General features: G+C 40.0%; 2 pseudogenes; one reads left to right on the plus strand and one right to left on the minus strand.

Annotated features, from left to right (window-relative positions):
* Positions 1 to 2938: 2938 nt before the first annotated feature.
* LOC108399270 (olfactory receptor 5V1-like) lies at positions 2939 to 3879 on the plus strand (annotated as a pseudogene).
* Positions 3880 to 4373: 494 nt separating this feature from the next.
* On the minus strand, positions 4374 to 23612 carry LOC140845970 (nectin-3-like; annotated as a pseudogene).
* Positions 23613 to 24321: the final 709 nt, after the last annotated feature.

Below are 24321 nucleotides of genomic sequence, written 5' to 3' on the forward strand. Positions count from 1 at the left end.
CCCTTTATCATTATGTAATGTCCTTCTTTATCTCGTGTTACTGTCTTTGTTTTGAAGTCTATTTTGTCTGATACTAGTACTGCAGCACCTGCTTTTTTCTCCCTATTGTTTGCATGAAATATATTTTTCCATCCCTTGACTTTTAGTCTGTGCATGTCTTTGGGTTTGAGGTGAGTCTCTTGTAAGCAGCATATAGATGGGTTTTGCTTTTTTATCCATTGTGTTACTCTGTGTCTTTTGATTGGTGCATTCAGTCCATTTACATTTAGGGTGATTATCAATAGGTATGTACTTATTGCCATTTCAGGCTTTAGATTCGTGGTTACCAAAGGTTCCATGTTACTTTCCTTACTATATAATAGTCTAACTTAACTCACTTAGTATGCTTTTACAAACACAATCTAAAGTTTCTTTTCTATTTCTCCTCCTTTTACTTCCTTCTTCATTCTTTATATATTAGGTATCAGATTCTATACTTTTTCTCTATCCCTTTATTGGTTTTGGGGATAGTCAATTTAATTTTGCATTTGCCTCACAATCAGCTGCTCCACCCTCCCTACCATTATTTTACTACCTCTGGTGACAGCTATCCAACTCTAGGAACACTTCCATCTGTTGCAGTCCCTCCAAAATAGACTGCAGAGATGGTTTGTGGGAGGTAAACTCTCTCAGCTTTTGCTTATCTGGAAATTGTTTAATCCCCCCTTCAAATTTAAATGATAATCTCACCAGATAAAGTAATCTTGGTTCCAGGCCCTTCTGCTTCATGGCATTAAATACATCATGCCACTCCCTTCTGTCCTGTAAGGTTTCTGCTGAGAAGTCTGTTGTTAGTCTGATGGGCTTTCCTTTGTATGTGATGTTATTTCTGCCTCTTCCTGCTTTTAACAGTCTGTCCTTATCCTTGATATTTCCCATTTTAATTACTATGTGTCTTGCTGTTATCTTCCTTGGGTCCCTTGTGTAGGGCGCTCTGTGGATCTCCATGGCCTGAGAGACTATCTCCTTCCCCAAATTGGGGAAGTTTTCAGCAACTACCTCCTCAAAGACACTTTCTATCCCCTTTTCTCTCTCTTCTTCTTCTTGTATACCAATAATGTGAATATTTTTCCACTTGGATTGGTCACACAGTTCTCTCAATATTCTTTCACATTTAGAGATCCTTTTTTCTCTCTCTGCCTCAGCTTCTTTGTTTACCTCTTCTCTAGTGTCTATTTCATTTATTGTCTCCTCCACCGTATCCAACCTGCTTTTAATACCCTCCATCGTGTTCTTTAACAATTGGATGTCTGACCTGAATTCATTCCTGAGTTCCTGGATGCCTTTCTGTACCTCCATTAGGATGTTGATTATTTTTATTTTGAACTCCCTTTCAGGAAGAGTCGTGAGGTCCATATCATTTAAATATTTCTCGGGAGTTGTATTCACAATTTTACTCTGGACAAGGTTCCTGTGGCGTTTCATGTTTGTATATGGTGCCCTCCAGTGTCCAGAAGCTCTATTCTGGAGCTGCTCAGCCCCTGAAGCAATGTCAGTGGTTGCCAGGGCAGAGTACTGGGGGTAGGAAAGAGCTGTTCCCCACCTCCTGGTTCCTGTGCCTGTCTCCACTGCCTGAGCCAGTGGGCCGGGCACACAGGTATAAGTTTTTGTCCCAGTGCCTCCAGATATGGATCCCTGCTTTCTACTAGCAGCTGGAATCCCAGTCTCCCCAGGAACTCTGCTTGTATTAACTTTCCAGCCTGATAGTCATATGAGTCTCATGAAGTACCATGAAATGTAGGTTTGTGCTCCCAGCGCAGATATCCAGAGCTATATATTCATCAGTCCCGTCTTCCACTCCCTCCCTTTCCATTTCTCTTCCTCCCGCTGGTGAGCTGGAGTGGGGGAGGGGCTCGGGTCCCTTGGATCCACATCTCTGGTACGTTACCCCATTCGCTGAGGTCTGCTCTTTTCTCCAGCTGTGTGCAGTCTGGTGCCGTCCTCTTTCCTGTTGCTCTGTCAGGATAAGTTGCACCAATTAAATTTTCTAACAGTATACAATTTTAGGAGGAAGCCTCTGTCTCTCCTCTCACGCTACCATCTTTAATCTCACACCATTCATTCTTATACACACAAAAAAAATAATTATTCATTTATTATATGTCTGCTAGTTGATAGCAGTTACTAAAATTATTTACTGTATTTTTTGTTTATTTTTATGTACATATAAGTGAAATCAAGTGGGTTGGAGGGTGAGGTAAGTAAAAAACTGATGGGGTTAGGAAGGTACAAACTTCAAAATTTTAAATGAATTAGTCACAGGAAAGGTACTCCAAAAGAGAGATTACAACAAATAATCTAATATTGAAGTATGCTAATAGGGGATCTTCATGTACCATGGCAAGCCTGTAAGAATATGTGTAATTATTGAGTGACTAATTCTGTTGTGCATATGAAACCGATCTAATATTCAATATGAACTATATCCCCCAATAAATATATATCTTGTGAAATATGTAGCTTATGGTTTTCAGTTATTTTAAATTGAGGTAGTGCACAAAATTGTACATATTGAAATTTAAAAAAAAACAAAATAAGGCAAATGCCCAAGAAGGTATGAAAAACACAACATCAGCTGTCACTGAATTGTGTAATTGCAAACGCTGTCAAAGGACTACAGTGGTTTTCCTGAGAAGGTGGATTGCTAAACGTCCCCTCAGGGTCTCAGAGGGCTTCCTTGTTGTAAGGAGCTGTAGATGTACATTCCAGGAGACAACATGAAATCAGATGTCTTTAACAACAGTTGTAATAATGGATCTCTAATTAATATATGGCTAGCTTATTAAACACCAACCACAAACAGTGATTTTCCAAATTTCTAATAAATAATTCCTTGTTTTTTTTCTCTAAATGGTTTGCTGCCTTCCTTCCCTCCAAAGAAACCCCATGCAGAGAGGAGATGGATGGCTACAATCTCACCACTGTGACTCACTTTATCCTCATGGGGCTCTCTGACCTCCCCGAGGTGTGCTATCCTCTCTTTGTGGTCTTTGTCATCACCTACCAGGTCACTTTGGTGGGAAATGGGGCCATTCTCTTGGCCATCGGGACCGAGAAAAAGCTGCACACACCCATGTACTACTTTCTGGCCAATCTGTCCCACTTAGACATATTCTGCCCATCAGCTACTGTCCCCAAGATGCTGGACAACCTCTTGACTGGGAATCACAGCATTTCCTTCCTGGGCTGTGCTTTGCAGCTTTATTTCCTTGTGGCCCTGGCGGGGACTGAGGTCTTCCTTCTCACTCTCATGGCTTATGACCGGTACGTGGCCATCTGCTTCCCCCTCCGTTACCCCCTCATCATGACGAAGGCTCGCTGTGCCCAGCTGGCAGCTGGGACCTGGGCAGCAGGGTTTCTCCATTCCCTCATCCACACAGTGTCCACCTTCCGCCTGTCTTTCTGCAAGTCCAATCGGGTTAACCAGTACTACTGTGACATTCCCCCAGTGGTGGCCCTCTCCTGCTCATCCACCTACATGGAAGAAATGTTTATTTTAGTGGTAGCAGGTATGTTTGGAATTGGTGCCTTCCTAACTACCTTCATCTCATACATGTACATCATATCCACCATCCTAAAGATCCAGTCAGTGGAAGGGAAGGACAAATCCTTTTCCACATGTGCTTCCCACCTCTTGATGGTCTGTTTATTTATGGTACAGTTATATTTACCTACATTCATCCATCCTATAGTCAACACTTTGCAGCCATTGACAGACTCACTGCCATGCTCTACAGCATTATCACCACAATGCTAAACCCCATGATCTTCACTTTGAGGAACACAGAGGTGAAAGGGGCACTCAGCAGGGTCTTAGATCATAAAGCATGTTTACAGTGATTGTAAAAGTAAAACAGAATGACTCAATACTCATTTCAGAATATATTTATAAGGAGAATTCATAGAAAATAATCGTTAATTGATATAGAGTATACATACTTTGCACACTGAAATTTATAGAGATGCAACATACACATGATTTTAGTCTACCTCTAAGCCTACATAATGGTATAAGCTTATGTGCATCTCAATCCAATGGGTACTTCAAATATATCCTCCCAAATTAGACATTGCCATGAGTAACAGAGAACACTACCTACACTAACATAAAATGGTAGACTGAACCTATCTTTCAAGGTAATTTTCATTTATGTTCACATCTATATCCATATCCATACCTATACTTATATCATCTCCTTATTCTTTTGTATATACTTTTAAATCCATATCTAATTGTCTATTCACAGATCATGATTTTACTTCTTTGCCTTATAAGATTGACTACCTAGTCTATGTCTCCATAATATTACCATTTCACTCATGCTGTCTTTCAATTATTGTTTCCACTGACTGAGGATTTCTGTACTTTTCTCCCTTTTCCTGTGAACATGTACTTTCTCAGATCTACCTGTGTTTCCAAAGACAGGACTTACGTTATCACTGATTCAGTTATATCACTCAGTTACTGTTATCATAGCTTCAACATGATCAATACTGAAAGCATCACTTTCTAACACACAGATACACAACACACACACCTTTGTGGTTGCTATGTATTGTTGGTATCAATTTATCCTACTTACACAGACTAAAATGTCAGAAATCAGTCTCTCATTTAAATATGGGATCTATTGTGGAGAAATGGATAGAAATTTTTTTTTACAATAGTTTTATTGAAACATACTTCATATACCATACAACTCGCCCATTTAAGATGGACAACTCAGTGGTTTTTAGTATATTCAGAGCTGTGCAACCATTTCCACAATCCATTCTAGAACATTTCATCACCCCTGAAAGAAGCCTGTACCCTTTAACAGTCACCCCACACTGTCCTCTACCTTCCCAGGCCTAGAAAACCCTTATTCTACTTTTTATTTTTTTATTTTTTTATTAGTTTTATTTTGATATCATTAATCTACAATTACATGAATGACATTATGTTTACTAGGCTCCCCCTATCAGCAAGTCCCCCCCACAAACCCATTCACAGTCACTGTCCATTAACATAGTAAGATGCTGTAAAATCACTACTTGTCTTCTCTGTGTTGCACAGCCCTCCCCGTGTCCCCCTCCCACACAATACATGCTAATCGTAATGCCTTCTTTCTTTTTTCCCTGCCCTTAAACTCCCTTCCCACCCATCCTCCCCAGTCCCTTTCCCTTTGGTACCTGTTAGTCCATTCTTGGGTTCTGTGATTCTGCTGTTTTGTTCTTCTACTCCACATATGAGTGAAATCATTTGGTACATGTCTTTCTCTGCCTGGCTTATTTCACTGAGCATAATACCCTCTAGCTCCATCCATGTTGTTGCAAATGGTAGGGTTTGTTTTTTTCTTATAGCTGAGTAATATTCCATTATGTATATGAACCACATCTTCTCTATCCATTCATCTAGTGATGGCCATTTAGGTTGCTTCCATATCTTGGCTATTGTAAATAGTGCAGTGATAAACATAGGGGTGAATCTGTCTTTTTCAAGCTGTAGTGCTGCATTCTTGGGGTAAATTCCTAGGAGTGGAATTCCTGAGTCAACTGGTATTTATATTTTGATCTTTTTGAGAAACTTCCATACTGCTTTCCACAATGGTTGAACTAATGTACATTCCCACCAGCAGTGTAGTAGGGTTCCCCTTTCTCCACAACCATGCCAACATTTGTTGTTGTTTGTCTTTTGAATGGTAGCTATCCTTACTGGTGTGAGATATGATATCTCATTGTGGTTTTGATTTGCATTTCTCTGATGACAAGCGATGTGGAACATCTTTTCATGTGTCTGTTGGCCATCTGAATTTCTTCTTAAGAGAACTGTCTATTCAGCTCCTCTGTCCATTTTTAATTGAATTTTTCGCTTTTTGTTTGTTGAGGTGTGTGAGCTCTTTATATATTTTCGATGTCAACCCTTTATCAGATCTGTCATTTATGAATATATTCTTCCATACTGTGGGATACCTTTTTGTTCTATTGATGGTGTCCTTTGCTGTACAGAAGCTTTTCAGCTTGATATAGTCCTATTTGTTCATTTTTGCTTTTGATTCCTTTACGCAGGGAGATATGTTCAAGAAGAGGTCACTCATATTTATGTCTAAGAGATTTTTGCCTATGTTTTTTCTAAGAGTTTTATGGTTTCATGAATTACATTCAAGTCTTTGATCCATTTTGAATTTACTTTTGTGTATGGGGTTAGACAGTGATTCAGTTTCATTCTCTTACATGTAGCTGTCCAGTTTTGCCAGCACCATCTGTTGAAGAGACTGTCATTTCCCCATTGTATGTCCACGGCCCCTTTATCGAATATTAGTGACCATATATGTTTGGGTTAATGTTTGGAGTCTCTATTCTGTTCCATAGGTCTGTGGCTCTGTTCTTGTGACAGTACCAAATTGTCTTGATTTCTGTGGCTTTGTAGCAGAGCTTGAAGTTGGGGAGTGAGATTAACCCCCACTTTATTCTTCCATCTCAGGATTGCTTGGGATATTCAGGGTCTTTTGTGGTTCCATATGAATTTTAGGATGATTTTCGCTAGTTTATTGAAGAATGCTGTTGGTATTTTGATAGGAATTGCATTGAATCTGTATATTGCTTTGGGCAGGATGCCCATTTTGATGATATTAATTCTTCCTAGCCATCAGCATGGGATGAGTTTCCATTTGTTAGTGTCCCCTTTAATTTCTCTTAAGAGTATCTTATAATTTTCAGGGTATAGATCTTTCACTTTCTTGGTTAGGTTTATTCCTAGGTATTTTATTCTTTTTGATACAATTGTGAATGGAATTGTTTTCCTGATTTCTCTTTCTATTAGTTCATTGTTAGTGTATAGGAAAGCCACAGATTTCTGTGTGTTAATTTTGTATCCTGCAACTCTGCTGTATTCCGATATCAGTTCTAGTAGTTTTACAGTGGAGTCTTTGGGGTTTTTTATGTACAATATCATGTCATCTGCAAATAGTAACAGTTAAACTTCTTCTTTACCAATCTGGATTCCTTGTATTTCTTTGTTTTGTCTGATTGCCATGTCTAGTACCTCCAGTATAATGTTAAATAACAGTGGTGAGAGGGAGCATCCCTGTCTTGTTCCCGATATCAGAGGAAAAGCTTTCAGCTTCTCACTGTTCAGTATGATGTTGGCTGTGGGTTTATCATATATGGCCTTGATTATGTTCAGGTACTTGCCCCCTATACCCATTTTGCTGAGAGTTTTTATCATGAATGGATGTTGAATTTTGTTGAATGCTTTTTCAGCATCTATGGAGATGATCCTCTGCTTTTTGTCTTTCTTTTTGTTGATGTGGTGGATGATTTTGATGGATTTTCAAATGTTATACCATCCTTGCATCCCTGGGATGAATCCCACTTGTTCATGGTGTATGATCCGTTTGATGTACTTTTTAAATCGTTTTTCTAATATTTTGTTGAGTATTTTTGAATCTACGTTCATCAGGGATATTGGTCTGTAGGTTTTTTTTTTTTGGTGGATCTTTGCCTGGTTTTAGTATTAGGGTGATGTTGGCTTCATAGAATGAGTTTGGGAGTATTTCTTCCTCTTCTTTCTTGGAAAACTTTAAGGAGAATGGGAATTATATCTTCTCTGTATGTCTGATAAAATTCTGAGGTACATCCATCTGACCCGTGTGTTTTTTTCTTTCATAGCTTTTTGATTACCGATTCAATTTCGCTGCTGGTAATTGTTCTGTTTAGATTTTGTTTTTCTTCCTTGGTCAGCTTTGGAAGATTGTATTTTTCTAGGAAGTTCTGTATTTCTCCTAGGTTTCCTAGCTTGTTAGCGTATATGTTTTCATAGTACTCTCTAATAATTCTTTGTATTTCTGTGGGGTCCGTTGTGAATTTTCCTTTCTTGTTTCTGATTCTGTTGATGTGTATTGACTCTATTGTCCTATTAATAAGTCTGGCTGGAGGCTTATCTATTTTGTTTATTTTCTGGAAGAACTAGCTCTTGGTTTCATTGATTTTTATTCTTCTCAATTTTATTTATTTCTTCTCTGATCTTTATTATGTCCCTCCTTTTGCTGAACTTAGGCCTCATTTGTTCTTCTTTTTCCAATTTCAATAATTGTGACATTAGACCATTCATTTGGGATTTTTCTTCCTTCTTTAAATATGCCTGGATTGCTATATAATTTCTTCTTAAGACTGCTTTTGCTGTATCCCACAGTAGTTGGGGCTTTTTGTTGTTCTTGTCATTTCTTTCCATATATTGCTGGATCTCCATTTTAATTTGGTCATTGATCCATTGATTATTTAGGAGCATGTTGTTAAGCCTCCATGTGTTTGTGAGCCTTTTTGCTTTCTTTGTACAATTTATTTCTAGTTTTATGCTTTTGTGGTCTGAAAAGTTGTTTGGTAGAATTTCAATGTTTTGGAGTATACTGAGGCTCTTTTTGTGGCCTAGTATGTGGTCTATTCTAGAAAATGTTCCATGTGCACTTGAGAAGAATGTGTATCCTGTTGCTTTTGGATGTAGAGTTCTGTAGATGTCTGTTAGGTACATCTGTTCTAGTGTGTTGTTCAGTGCCTCTGTGTCCTTACTTATTTTCTGTCTGGTGGATCTGTCCTTTGGAGTGAGTGGTGTGTTGAATTCTCCCAAAATGAATGCATTGCCTTCTATTTCCTCCTTTAATTCTGTTACTATTTGTTTAACATATGTTGATGCACCTCTATTGGGTGCATATATATTTATAATGGTTATATCCTCTTGTTGGACTGAGCCCTTTATCATTATGTAGTGTCCTTCTTTATCTTTTGTTACTTTCTTTATTTTGAAGTCTATTTTGTCTGACACAAATATTGCAACACCTGCATTTTTCTCTCTGTTGTTTTCATGAAATATATTTTTCTATCCCTTGACTTTAAGTCTGTGCCAGTGTTTGGGTTTGAGGTGAGTCTCTTCTAAGCAGCATATGGATGGGTCTTGCTTTTTTATCCATTCTATTACTCTGTGTCTTTTGATTGGTGCATTCAGTCCATTTACATTTAGGGTGATTATTGAAAGGTATGTACTTATTTCCATTGCAGGCTTTAAGTTTGTGTTTACCAAAGGTTCAAGCTTAGCTGCTTTACTATATTACTGTCTAACTTAACTCACTTATTGAGCTATTATAAACATGGTCTGATGATTCTTTATTTCTCTCCCTTCTTATTCCTCCTCCTCCATTCTTCATATGTTGGGTGTTTTTTTTCTGTGCTCTTTTTAAGAGTGCTCCCATCTAGAGCAGTCCCTGTAAGATGCCCTGTGGAGGTGGTTTCTGGGAGGTATATTCCCTCAACTTTTACTTGTCTATGAATTTTATATTCCCTCCTTCATATTTAAATGATAATCGTGCTGGATACAGTATTCTTAGTTCGAGGCCCTTCTGTTTCATTGTATTAAGTATGTCATGCAATTCTCTTCTGTCCTGTAAGGTTTCTGTTGAGAAGTCTGATGATAGCCTGATGGGTTTTCCTTTGTAGGTGACCTTTTTTTTCTCTTGTGCTGCCTTTAATATTCTGTCATTGTCTTTGATCTTTGCCATTTTAATTATGTGTCTTAGTGTTGCCCTTCTTGGATCCCTTGTCATGGGATTTCTGTGTACCTCTGTGTTCTGAGAGGCCATTTGCTCCCCTAGTATGGGGAAGTTTTCATCAATTATTTCTTCAAAGACACTTTCTATCCCTTTTTCTCTCTCTTTTTCTTCTGGAACCCCTATAATGTGGATATTGCTCCATTTTGATTGGTCACAAAGTTCTCTTAAAATTGTTTCATGCTGGGAGGCGGAGCCAGGATGGCAGCATGAGTAGAGCAGTGGAAATCTCCTCCCAAAACTACATAGATCTATGAAAATATAATAAAGACAAGTCTTCCTAAAATAGATACCAGAGGACACAGGACAACATCCAGACCACATCCACATCTGCGAGAACCCAGTGCCTCATGAAGGGGGTAAGATACAAGCCCCGGTGCGGGGGGACCTGAGCACCCCTCCCCCCGGCTCCCGGCAGGTGGAAAGAAACCAGAGCGTTTTTTTTTTTTTTTTTTTGGCGAGTGCTTTTTGTAAGCCTTAAAGGTACAGGGAACCCAATTCTAGGGAAACAGGGCAGCAAGACCAGTGAGCAGGTGGCTGAGACTGGTGCCTAAAGACAAAGAAAATCACGCATTTTTTCCTTGGTTTTTTCCTTTTTTTTCTTTCTCTTTCGTTGTTGCTGTTGTTGTTTTGGTTTGGAGAGTGCTTTTTGAAAGTCTTAAAGGGGCAGGGCAGGACACTTAGCCCAGAGGTAGGGAATCACGGGATCTCTGAGCACTCTAACCCCCTGGGCAACAGGGAGCACAGAGGCCCATTATGGAGATAAACAGCCTCCTGGCAGCTCCCCCTCCAACAGGGCTCCACCATTTTGGAGGAGAATCCCCAGCCAGGCCATGCCTACAGCAACAGCGGAGATAAACTCCATAGCAACCGGGCAGGTAGCAGAAGCCCTCTCTATGCACAGCTGTCAAGCATAAGCCACTAGAGGTTACTATTCTCCCAGGAAAGGAAGGCCACAAACTAACAAGAAGGAAAGCTCTTCCAGCTCTGCAAACTATCTCTATCACCATGAAAAGGCAAAACTACAGGCAGACAAAGATCACAGAGAGAACACCTGAGAAGGAGACAGAATTAACCAGTCCTTCTGAAAAAGAATTCAAAATAAAAATCATGAACATGCTGACAGAGATGCAGAGAAAAATGCAAGAACAATGGGATGAGATGCAGAGAAATATGCAAGAGCAATGGGATGAGATGCAGAGAAAAATGCAAGAGCAATGGGATGAAGTCCGGAGGGAGATCACAGATGTCAGGAAGGAGATGACAGAAGTGAAACAAACCCAGGAAGGATTTATAAGCAGAATGGATAAGATGCAAGAGGCCATTGAAGGAATAGAAACCAGAGAACAGGAACGTATAGAAGCTGACATAGAGAGAGATAAAAGGAGCTCCAGGAACGAAACAACACTAAGAGAATTATGTGACCAATCCAAAAGGAATAATATTTGTATTACAGGGGTACCAGAAGAAGAAGAAAGAGGAAAAGGGATAGAGAGTCTCTTTGAAGAAATAATTGCTGAAAACTTCCCCAAACTGGGTGAGGAAATAATCGAACAGACCATAGAAATACACAGAAATCCCAACAGAAAGGATCCAAGGAGGACAACACCAAGACACATAGTAATTAAAATGGCAAGGATCAAGGACAAGGAAAGAGTTTTAAAGGCAGCTAGAGAGAAAAAGGTCACCTTTAAAGGAAAACCCATCAGACTAATATCAGACTTCTCAACAGAAATCCTGCAGACCAGAAGAGAATGGCATGATATATTTAATGCAATGAAACAGAAGGGCCTTGAACCAAGGATACTGTATCCAGCACGACTGTCATTTAAATATGATGGCGGGATTAAACAATTCCCAGACAAGCAAAAGCTGAGGGAATTTGCTTCCCACAAACCACCTCTACAGGGCATCTTACAGGGACTGCTCTAGATGGGAGCACTCCTAGAAAAAGCACAGAAAAGAACACACAACATATGAAGAATGGAGGAGGAGGAATAAGAAGGGAGAGAAGAAAAGAATCTCCAGACAGTGTATATAACAGCTCAATAAGTGAGCTAAGTTAAGCAGTAAGATACTAAAGAAGCTAACCTTGAACCTTTCGTAACCACGAATCTAAAGCCTGCAATGGTAATAAGTACATATCTCTCAGTAGTCACCCTAAACGTAAATGGACTTAATGCACCAATCAAAAGACACAGAGTAATAGAATGGATAAAAAAGCAAGACCCATCTATATGCTGCTTACAAGAAACTCACCTCAAACCCAAAGACATGCACAGACTGAAAGTCAAGGGATGGAAAAACATATTTCAGGCAAACAACAGTGAAAAGAAAGCAGGGGTTGCAGTACTAATATCAGACAAAATAGACTTCAAAACAAAGAAAATAACAAGAGATAAAGAAGGACACTACATAATGATAAAGGGCTCAGTCCAACAAGAGGATATAACCATTCTAAATATATATGCACCCAACACAGGAGCACCGGCATTTGTGAAACAAATACTAACAGAACTAAAAAGGGAAATAGACTGCAATGCATTCATTTAAGGATACTTCAACACACCACTCACCCAAAAGGATAGATCCACTGGGCAGAAAATAAGGACACACAGGCATTGAACAACACACTAGTACAGATGGACCTAATAGATATCTATAGACCTCTACATCCAAAAGCAACCGGATATACATTCTTCTCAAGTGCACATGGAACATTCTCCAGAATAGACCACATACTAGGCCACAAAAAGAGCCTCAGTAAATTCAAAAACACTGAAATCCTACCAACCAACTATTCAGACCACAAAGGTATAAAACTAGAAATAAATTGAACCAAGAAAGCAAAAAGGCACACAAACACATGGAGGCTTAACATCATGCTTCTAAATAATCAATGGATCAATTAAAAAATCAAAATAGAGATCAAGGAATATATAGAAACAAATGACAACAACAACACAAAGCCCCAACTTCTGTGGGACGCAGTGAAAGCAGTCTTAAGAAGAAAGTATATAGCAATCCAGGCACAACTGAAGAAGGAAGAACAATCCCAAATGAATAGTCTAACATCACAACTATGGGAACTGGGAAAAGAAAAACAAATGAGGCCTAAAGTCAGCAGAAGGAGGGACATAATAGAGATCAGAGAAGAAATAAATAAAATTGAGAAGCATAAAACTATAGCAGAAATCAACGAAACCAAGAGCTGGTTCTTTGAGGAAATAAACAAAATAGATAAGCCTCTAGCCAAACTTATTAAGAGAAAAAGAGAATAAACAGAAATCAACATAATCAGAAACGAGAATGGAATAATCATGACAGACCCCATAGAAATACAAAGAATTATTAAAGACTACTATGAAAACCTATATGCCAACAAGCTGGAAGACCTAGAAGAAATGGACAACTTTCTAGAAAAATACAATCTCCCAAGACTGACCAAGGAAGAAACACAAAAGTTAAACAAACCAATTAAGAGCAAAGAAATTGAAATGGTAATCAAAAAACTACCCAAGAACAAAATCCCGGGGCCGGACAGATTTACCTAGGAATTTTATCAGACACACAGAGAAGACATAATACCCTTTCTCCTTAAAGTGTTCCAAAAAATAGAAGAGAAGGGAATACTCCTAAACTCATTCTATGAAGCCAACATCACCCTAATACCAAAACTAGGCAAAGACACCACCAAAACAGAAAATTACAGACAAATTTCCCTGATGAATGTTGAGGCAAAAATACACAATAAAATATTAACAAACAGAATTTAACAGTATATCAAAAGGATCATACACCATGACCAAGTGGGATTCATCCCAGGGATGCAAGGATGGTACAACATTTGAAAATCCATCAACATCATTCACCACATCAACAAAAAGAAAGACAAAAGCCACATGATCATCTCCATAGATGCTGAAAAAGCATTTGACAAAATTCGACATCCATTCATGATAAAAACTCTCAGCAAAATGGGAATAGAGGGCAAGTACCTCAACATAATAAAGGCCATATATGATAAACCAACAGCCAGCACTATACTGAACAGCGAGAAGCTGAAAGCATTTCCTCTGAGATCGGGAACCAGACAGGGATGCCCACTCTCTCCACTGTTATTTAACATAGTACTGGAAGATCTAGCCACGGCAATCAGACAAAACAAAGAAATACAAGGAATCCAGATTGGTAAAGAAGAAGTTAAACTGTCACTATTTGCAGATGATATGATACTGTACATAAAAAACCCTAAAGACTCCACTACAAAACTACTAGAACTGATATCAGAATACAGCAAAGTTGCAGGATACAAAATTAACTCACAGAAATCCTGAGCTTTCCTATACACTAACAATGAACCAATAGAAAGAGAAATCAGGAAAACAACTCCATTCACAATTGCATCAAAAAGAATAAAATACCTAGGAATAAACCTAACCAAAGAATTGAAAGACTTATACTCTGAAAACTACAAGTCACTCTTAAGAGAAATTAAAGGGGACACTAACAAATGGAAACTCATCCCATGCTCATGGCTAGGAAGAATTAATATCGTCAAAATGGCCATCCTGCCCAAAGCAATATACAGATTTGATGCATTCCCTATCAAATTACCAGCAACATTCTTCAATGAATTGGAACAAATAATTCAAAAATTCATATGGAAACACCAAAGACTCCGAATAGCCAAAGCAATCCTGAAAAAGAAGAATAAAGTAGAGGGGATCTCACCCTCCAACTTCAAGCTCTACTACAAAGCCACAGTAATCAAGACAATTTGGTACTGGCACAAGAACAGAGCCACAGACCAGTGGAAGAGATTAGAGACTCCAGAAATTAACCCAAACATATATGGTCAATTAATATTTGATAAAGGAGCCATGGACGTACAATGGAAAAATGACAGTCTCTAACAGATGGTGCTGGCAAAACTGGACAGCTACATGTAGGAGAATGAAACTGGACCATTGTCTAACCCCATATACAAAGGTAAACTCAAAATGGATCAAAGACCTGAATGTAAGTCATGAAACCATTAAACTCTTGGAAAAACGCATAGGCAAAAACCTCTTAGACATAAACATGAGTGACCTCTTCTTGAACATATCTCCCCCGGCAAGGAAAACAACAGCAAAAATGAGCAAGTGGGACTACATTAAGCTGAAAAGCTTCTGTACAGTGAAGGACACCATCAATAGAACAAAAAGGAACCCTGCAGTATGGGAGAATATATTTGAAAATGACGGATCCGACAAAGGCTTGATGTCCAGAATATATAAGAGCTCACATGCCTCAACAAACAAAAAACAAATATTCCAATTAAAAAATGGGCAGAAGAACTAAACAGAGAGTTCTCTAAACAAGAAATACAGATGACCAACACATGAAAAGATGCTCCACGTCGCTAATTATCAGAGAAATGCAAATTAAAACTACAATGAGGTATCACTTCACACCAGTAAGCATTGCTGCCATCCAAAAGACAAAGAACAACAAATGTTGGCGATGCTGTGGAGAAAGGGGAACTCTCCTACACTGCTGGTGGGAATGTAAATTAGTTAAACCATTGTGGAAAGCAGTATGGTGGTTCATCAAAATGCTCAAAACAGACCTTCCATTTGACCCAGGAACTCCACTCCTAGGAATTTTAATACATATATAATAAAAATAATAGAAGTTTAAAAAAACAATTCTTTCATTCCTGGAGATGCTTTTATCTCTCTCTTCATCAACTTCTCTGCATTCCTGTTCTCTGTTTTCTAGTCCATTAATGGTCTCTTGCATGTCGTCCATTCTGCTTTGAAGTCCTTCCAGGGATTGTTTTATTTCTGTATTCTCCCTCCTCAGTTCTTGCACATTTCTCTGCAAGTCCATCAGCATGGTTATGACTTTTGTTTTGAATTCCTTTTCAGTAAGATTGGTTAAATCTATCTCCCTAGGTTCCTTCTCTGGGGAAGATGTAGCAGATGTTGAAGCTGTCTGGGTTAGTTTTGTCTGGATCATATTTTTTTTTTGCCTTTTCATGTTGACAGGTGCAGTGGTATGCTATTTACTCATCTGTCAGCTGGGAGAGTCTAGACTCTTTCCACTTGGCTCCTGGCCTTTCTTTCCTGGGACAACTGCGACCCCTAGTGGCTTGTGTTGGGCAATTGCGTGTAGACTGTGTCTGTATCTTACCAGGCCAGTATGGAGGAAGCTCCCCTGCTGTTGGCATGGCCAGCCTCAGGCTGCTGCTCTGCTTTTGTGGGGCCCCGGAGGGGCAATGGACGGTGGGCTGTTTGGCTGTTTACCTCCGTGTGGGGTCTCAGAGCTGTTGCCCAGGGAGTTAGTGCACCCAGAGTTCCCTCTAATTTCCAGCTGCTAGACTGTTACCCGGGATGCTTCCATTCAACTGAGGGGTCCCTGTCCCTTTAAAACTTTCAAAAAGTACTCTCTTTTCTTTGTCCCAGGGGTACTGGCTGCGGGACCTGCTCACAGGTATTACTGTCCTGCCTTCCTAGTTTCCAGCACCCCATGCGTACACTGTGTGTCTGTGCTCTGGTGTGGATCGCTAGGGCTGGGTGTTTAGCAGTCCTGGGCTCCTTCTCCCTCCCTGCTCCGACTCCTCTCCTCCCACAGGTAGCTGGGGTGAGGGGCCTCGGGTTCCACCCAGCCGGTTCTTGTATCTTACCCCTTTCACCAGGCGCTGGGTTCTCGCAGGTGTGGATGTAGTCTGGCTGTTGTCCTGTGTCTTCTTGTCTGTCTTTTAGGTACGAATCAAGCTCATCTTGTTGAAGAACATCTATTTGTGATTCTTTTTGCATATATGATGGTGGAATGTAGTTCTTGGCAAAGTAGTCTCCACGAAACGTCCATCTTCTCCTATAGCGGAATATTCCAGCCAAAACACTTACAAGTACTATGAAGAGAGCCCCACCCACTACACTAGCAATGATCCTGCCAATTGTGTTATCCTTGATTGTTGCCAAAGTTGACAATGGGAAGGGCAATTTTTTTGGTTCTGTTGTGAGATCCTTGATGTCAGCAGTTGAGGGATGCCACTGAATTGTAGGCTGAAGGGTGGTAGTAGGAGGAGGATCTGAAATGTAGACGACCTTTGATCACTTCTGCGACCAAGGAAGTAGTCACTTTATAGATATAAACACCAGAATAATTGAAAGTCAGTGGATGGACGAAATAAAGAGTATTGTCTGAAGCCAGTAAACCTTCAGGCCATTGTCCGTCCAACCTGCTCCACACAGATTTGAAGGGTGGTGGATTTGCATCAGCATTACACTTGAGATTAACACCTTTTCTTCCTAAAAACCAATTTCCATCATAGCCTGTTACTGAATCATCAGGAGCAGACTGTATATCTAATAGGAAAGAATACCTGCTGTCCTTTTCCAAGGCTGGATGTTTTACAACACAAGTAATTCACCTTCCTCTAGCAAACCTGGCTGGAAACAGTTTGTACTAACTATTATTGTTGTTTCATTTGGAAAAGAAGTTTCAGTAGATTCCATTTCACCAAGATCACCCACCCAGTCAATATGTGCAACTGGTTTTCCAGTGGCTGCAATACAAATGACTGCTACTATTTCATTTCCTCCATCATTTAAAGAATCTGTCCCTTTTACTAGGCTCACAGTGGTTTCAACTAACACAGTTACGGTTGTAGAGGACTGAGCATTTCCAAGTGGGAATGTAATGGCTTTGCATATGTATTTTCCAGAATCAGAGCTGTTAGGCTAGAAGAAAGAAAAACAAGGACATGTAAACAGAACAGAGAAATATTATAAAAGGAGAACAGACCAGACTCCAAAGTCCGTGCCTTATATAGAAAGAAGACAGCTCTGCCTGAATTCTATCTTTCTGATGTACCAATTAAGACTCAGATGTCAGCCTCTTCCCTCTTAGAAAAAAAGTTTCTAGTTGTCTATTACGTCACATTTAGCCAATCATACCTCTCCACGCCCCCTAGGATAGCTTGCCCACTCCTCCCCCTCCTAACCCCTTATAAACCCCCACCTCCCTCACCGGGTGTGACTTCCCCAGCCTGTGTTTCAGACCGAAGAACATCACCCAAGAATTGCATTCAAATAAACTTCCAAGCTCTTTATTGCCTCTCATCACCTGCTTATTTCAGTTAGAATTTATCTTCAACTAGAATTCATCTTATATTTGGTGCCGAAACCCAGGAAGGAGCATGAGCACGGGACCCCGACTGGTCACCAGTGGCCCTGCCCACTCCTTCCCTGACCTGAGACCTCAGCCTACTCTCTGCTGCATGGACTATTTACCCGTGAGTCCCTCAGTTTCCCCCAGTCTGTTTCCCTTCCTAACTCTGTTTCACCGGGTCTACTATAAATAGTACATACATCCAGGTGGGGCATCTGGCACCTGGGCATTTGGCCCACCCTCTGCAGGCATCCAGCCTGCCCCTGGCCCTGCAGTATGGGAGACGTCCCTACCCCAGGCCCCAGGACATCTGTGGGCATCCGGCCCACCTCTGGCCCTGTGGTGGGGGAGGCGTCCCTAACCCAAGCTCCCAGGATGTCTCCCCTGACTTGGCGTGCTTGGGATGGTGGGTGCTCTTCTCAGTGGGATTAGTTAGGAAGTGGTGCAGACATGGGGAACCAGCCCTCAAAGCAGAGGCCCAGAACCCAATGTGGTGTCTCATTTCTAATTTGGCTACTCTATATTTGTCCTGGGAAGTTCGTAAATGGAAGCTGGTCTTCCTTTGCTCTGAGGCCGGGCCTCAGTATCCCTTGGACAATCAGTCTCACTGGTCCCCTGAGGGAACATTTGATTTTGGCCTCCTCACTGACTTGGTTAATTATTGCCACTGGAGTGGAGAGTAGAATGAAATCCCATATGTGCAGGCTTTTTGGACTTTGCACTCCTGCCCAGGCCTTTATGTTAAGTGTTCAATGACCCAGGTTCTCCTGGTCTGATCTCCAGTTAAAAATTGTCAGCCTCTTACTCTGCCCAGTCCTTCTTCCTTTCCAGATCCACCAGAATACCTTAGTCTCCCACCTCTCTCAGATCGCCACCCCCTACCCCTCTCTCCACCACCATCTTTAAGTCCTTTGTCCTCCTCTGTTTGCTGCAATCTTAAAGTCCTACATTCTCACCCATGCTGTTGTCCTGATGCTCTCCTCTCCCGGTGGCTGCACCTTCACCACCCTCTTCCCCCACCAGAACACGCTCCTCCGTCCCTCTGGTCCCAGAAGCCACTGACAAGAAGCTAAAAAGAATGAAAGCAATTAAATATCAGTAACTCAAATCTTTATATTAGTTTGTCTGTGTATATGTTTTTATATGAAAAGTGTTGCTAACTGTAGTTGTTATGTCTCAATTCGTATGTTTGTGTGTCTAAGTGTGTAAATGAAAAATATTTTCTACCTCCAGATAGTATTAATAAAAATTGATTTAAAGACAAGTGCTTGTGAAAATTAGGCATTCTAAAACTTCCAGAAAATCTGATAAAATGTTCAGCATTAATGCTAACTTGGGTTTAGCTGACGTGGGCATGTCCTTGTGGTTATCAGCTGCCTAAGTTTACCTAAAGTCATTTGAGTTGATGTTATCTGCTAAATCTTTTAAGAATAAAATGCTTAAAGGCTTGGCTTTGCCTCATATTCAGTAAAAGTTTTGTAAGTAATCTAGCATAGTTGCTAAAAATAAGTAAACAAGCATAGCAAATAAACATCTTAATAATAATACTGTATTAATGTATAACAGTGTATATATATGCAAACAGGCTGAGAGTTTTCATAGCAACCAAAATTCTTAAAGTTTGCTAAGTTATATAAACATATCTTGTGCCTAGTAGGAAATTGTGTTGTAAAGCACATTTCCAAAAATGATAATATATATTCATAGATGTATCAATCTGAAGAATGTTAGTGTAACAGTTTACAGTAGCCTATTTTTCAGTGTTCACTGAAGGTTAAAGTAATGGTTTTAAGTTCTAATCAAAACTACTTAAAATAATAAGGAAAACATTTCTGCATGCTAAAAAAATGTGTCTTTTAATAAAAGAAAGTAACTTTGTTCTAAAGTAAAGCTGTTTATTTAGAGAGAGAAATCTAAATGTAAAGAGAAAGTTGTAAAAGTTTGTAGAATTTACTATAGTCATGCTATATAAAATTAAAGCAAGTGAGTCTCAGTATCAGGTACATAGCAAAATTAGAATTTTGTTTTCATTTAAAAAGACAAAGTTTTCTTAACTGTTAATCTGCTCTTAATATTGAAATATTGCAGAGAGTTCTAATTGTTCTATCAAAGCAGCTTCTTATACTTAAAGTCTCAGTGAGTTGTTGGAGTCTTTAAGAAAATGAAATCTTAATATTAAAAAGACTAAAAGCTAAAGTTTGCTAACAATGGTGTAACCTTCTTTATTTGACTTTGAAGTATTTTGTTGTCATTCTGGTTAAATAAATAAGTATTGCTTCATAGCAACCTATAATCCTATTTGAGCAAGTGCCTTAAAACTTTAAACGGCTTCCCAAAATCAAATTCAAAAAGGTACTTTTACCTCTAGTTAACTCTTATATTTTCCAGAAGGCCCCTAGAACATATCAGAAGAAATTTTTCTGATTGGAGAATGTATTTAGGTAATTTAGCTTATTTTTCTGATATTTAATTACCTGCTTAATTACCTAGAAAGCACTGTCAAAAAGAATGATGCTGAACTTTGTTACTGAATGTTTTGTGTTACAGAAATATCCAAATTTCCTTATGACAACTGTCTTACAGTAAGCTCTTATCAGATCTTTAACCATTGTCATTTGTCTTTTGTCATCTATACTCACTGTTTATTACTCCTAAACTAGTAAGAAACTAGATTTCAGCAGAACAGGTATTAGTTACATAAGATTAAGTAGACTAAAGAAGATGATTTTGTAGCTTTTTGTTTTAAATGTTGTTGATAAAGTGTTTAATCTTTTTCTTTTAAGCTGACAACAGTTTGGTAAATGACAGCCTTTATAAGCAGAATTGAAACTTTATCTTTCTCTCTACCTGATCCCTCCAGAATTTAAAAACTCTCAGTGACTATTTTTATATTTCATGGCAGTATATTTATTTGCACAAGTTCAATAAGAATCTGCTTTCCTTGTAAGAAGACCAATTAAAAACACTAGTTTTATTTCCAAGACTTTGACTGGAACATCATATCTGAAAGACACATGTGTAAACTCAGATATGAACAGTTAGCTTTACAGAACTAAGATTAACTTTATAAAGCCAAAAAGCCCCTTGAAAGAACTGGCCTGATACCTTGTTTAGAGAGTTCCCAGCAGCCTTGCCAGGTGAGTAAAGAAAGTCACTTCCAGTCAGGTGAAGGAACCTCAGTTTGTCTTAGGGACCTCGAGAAGAGAAGAATTCACCCAAATGTACAAGTACTGCAGGCAAAACCTGATGTCAAGTCTTACTTGGCTTTCTGACCTTGAGAAGCCTTTAAAAGTTCAATCTGAAATTCCTTATAAAAAGTTCCAGCGAAACATATTTAAAAGAGCCTATGTGATCAAATGCTCTTCTTGCTGTACTTATGCAAATAATCAATCCAACTGTTAATTATTTTCTTAATCTAGCTACTTCTAATAAAAATGAGAGTGATTTTAGAGAAAAGTATTGTTTCAGTAATGCAGTCTTATCTATACTAAATCCCAATACTAGTCATTGAGATGTAAACTCGATCCAGAATTCCAGTCCCCCATAATGGCCTGGCTAATGCCCCTACTGGGCCCCTTAATAACAGTTTGTAGTTTTACTCTCAGTTGCCCCTTATGTCCTCAAGTTCCTCCAACAGCAACTAACCCAGATGAACGGAGTCACCAACAGCCAAATGTTACTTCACCATTATGCACCTCTACCCACTGAACCCCTTCCTTCGGCTTAATACCAGCCTCAAACCCCCATGACACCCCTTGTCAGACAGAAATAGCCATATCAAGTCATCGCCCATTATGACCAAAAGGCTGGAATATTAGGCTAGAAGAAAGAAAAACAAGGACATGCAAACAGAACAGAGAGATACCATAAAAGGAGAACAGACCAGACCCCAAGGACCATGCCTTATGTGGAAAGGGGACAGCTCTTCCTGAATTCCATCCTTCTGATGTGCCAACTAAGACCCGGATGTCAGCCTCCTCCCTCTTAGAAAAAAAACGTTTCTAGTTGTTTATTATGTCACCTTTAGCCAATCATACCTCTCCACGCCCCCTAGGATAGCTTGCCCACTCCTCCCCCTCCTAACCCTTTATAAGCCCCCACCTCCCTGACCGGGTGTGACTTCCCTGGCCTGTGTTTCAGACCAAAGAACATCACCCAAGAATTGCATTCAAATAAACTGCCGAGCCCTTTATTTCCTCTCATCGCCTGCTTATTTCAGTTAGAATTTATCTTAAATTAGAATTTATCTTACAAGAGAATCCTGTTATGAACATAACTGGTGCATCATTAAGTGCGCAGCTGTTAAAAGAGACCCTTCCCTGATATTCTCCTTGAAAGAGAATCCATGCTGAGGATGATGAACTGCAACAGTCTGCAAACTTCCACCATCTATCTTCTCCTACGAAATCTGTGTTATGGTTTTATTTACTTCAATTAAACATTTCAATGAAACATTCTTTCCCCACAGTGCTGTGACATGCGGCTCCACAATAACTGGCCCGGCTGCAGCACCACGGAGCTGGGGAGGAGCGCGGCGGGAAGAGCACGCTCCCCACCCCCCTCCCCCCACCGGCCTCCCGCTCGCCTGCCCGCAGCTCCCGGCCCCAGCGCCTTGGGTCCCAGGCGGCAGCAAAAGGCCCCGCGCGAGCGTCCCCGTCTCCAGCCGCCACTGAGGTTCAGGCCGGAGCCGCTGCCGCGTCCCTCCCCCCCCGCACCCGCCCGCCTCGAACTCCTAGACAAGTGTTTGCTTTTAAGCCACTAAATTTTCGCGACACCAACGGAAAGTAGAAAATTCTCTCCCATTTGCATGATATGTATATACACACAAACTATGAATCCAGATATCTTGTAGTTTTATACTTTATACTGCCACAAATGTGGTATAAAACAAAACTCACTAGTTATGAGTTCTGAAGATTTTGCTTTTAAGAAGATTTTACTTCTTAAATGATTTTATCTAATTGCAATGCCCCCATTATGGCCATAGTTATTCTAAGTTGTAATTCCCCTGCAGGCTCGCAGAAGTTTTCTAAAGTAAGACTTGCAGGTGGAGTTGTAACCCCGTTTCTGTCCAAACATTCCTGGCTTCAAATGGGGTATGACTCACAGTTCTGTCTGATCACAGCATCTCCAACGTGATGGATATTAAGCCATCATCTTGGGACACAAAATAAACTTACAAAGATTTGTTATTTTTGCTAGATATTCACAGTTTTCAGAACCACAGTTTGCATTTCCTGCCAGAAGGTGGCATGCCTGTCTCTATAACTTAAAGACCACGTTAAAGCTTTTAGAGAAGATCTAATATATAAACGGGCCATACCATGGGTTAGGGCATTATGCATGTTTTACAGCATACCCTGTTACAAGGAAATTTTCCTGAGGTTGGTGGGTGATATAATGTCAACCTAAATCATTCTGTGATGATCTTACCCTATCACGGGCATCTTCCTGAAGTGACAAGCACTCTAATAGTTCTTCAATGCTTGATCTGTGCTCACCAATTTTATAGATTTTTAGCTTCTAAGATCTGCCCTGGCAGTAGCCTTATTTATGTAAAACAAGACAAAGAAACGTGTAATTAGCAATACCGTCCAGAGGTAACATACAAGATCATATACATAAACAAACACACAAGCAGATGCAACTTCTTAGCATAGTCTCTAGCACAGGGCCATTAATATCCCCAAAAGTTTAAGAAGCTGGCATGCTAAGACCTCCGTTTGGTCCTCCCTTTTATCCACTTCTGCAAAGTCAGACATTAAGGCAGAGGATGCTACCTGCATGTCTGTCTAATTGTAATGCCTTCTGCAAGCGGATAATTTCATTCATGGTAGATTTCTCAACTTCTGTGGCATGTCTTACCTCCCATAGAAGGGGCCGTAGCCCTCTTGCTCAAGCCTTTTTGCAATTCTTTCCCATGCATGTTACTTTCTTGGAATGCAAAAGATTCCTAGACACTCTGGTGTTTTGGGGTGCCCCATACTCAAACAGTGAACCACTTTCATCCAGCAAGTGAGCCGCCCATATCACAGGGAAGAGGATGGCCACAGTGGGATTTTCCTGAGGATGTCCCGCCCTGAATCACCTTTGGCCCTGTTGAGTCCCTGCTTAGGCAAAATTATGTGACTATCTCAGAGGGATGTAAAAGAAATGCCTTCCACTGAATTGTGAGGGAAACTGAAAGGCCAAATAATGACAGTGATGTCCAGCTTGGTGAGTCAGTGGGTTTTATTAAAGGATTATTTAGAGCGGTGGACAACATTCTGGCAGCTGCTCTACCAAAATCGCCACCCCACTGCTGCTAGGCTAGCCTTTATCAGAGAATGAGAAAAGGTTGCTGCCTGCTGGCATGCAAATCATTCGTGTAGAAAAGCAGGCAATCTTGGAGTTCCTGTCTTCCTATCATGGGCTTTTAATTTCTTATCCTCTTATCTTGAGCTCCTCCTTATTCCTGGAACTGCAGTCCAGGAACTTACTTTAAAAGGACTTCTTTAAACAAAATGGATTCACTGTGGTCAGGTGTCGCTCAGGAGTTCAG

Source organism: Manis javanica, chromosome 14, assembly GCF_040802235.1.
Source record: "Manis javanica isolate MJ-LG chromosome 14, MJ_LKY, whole genome shotgun sequence".
Taxonomy (NCBI): Eukaryota; Metazoa; Chordata; class Mammalia; order Pholidota; family Manidae; genus Manis; species Manis javanica.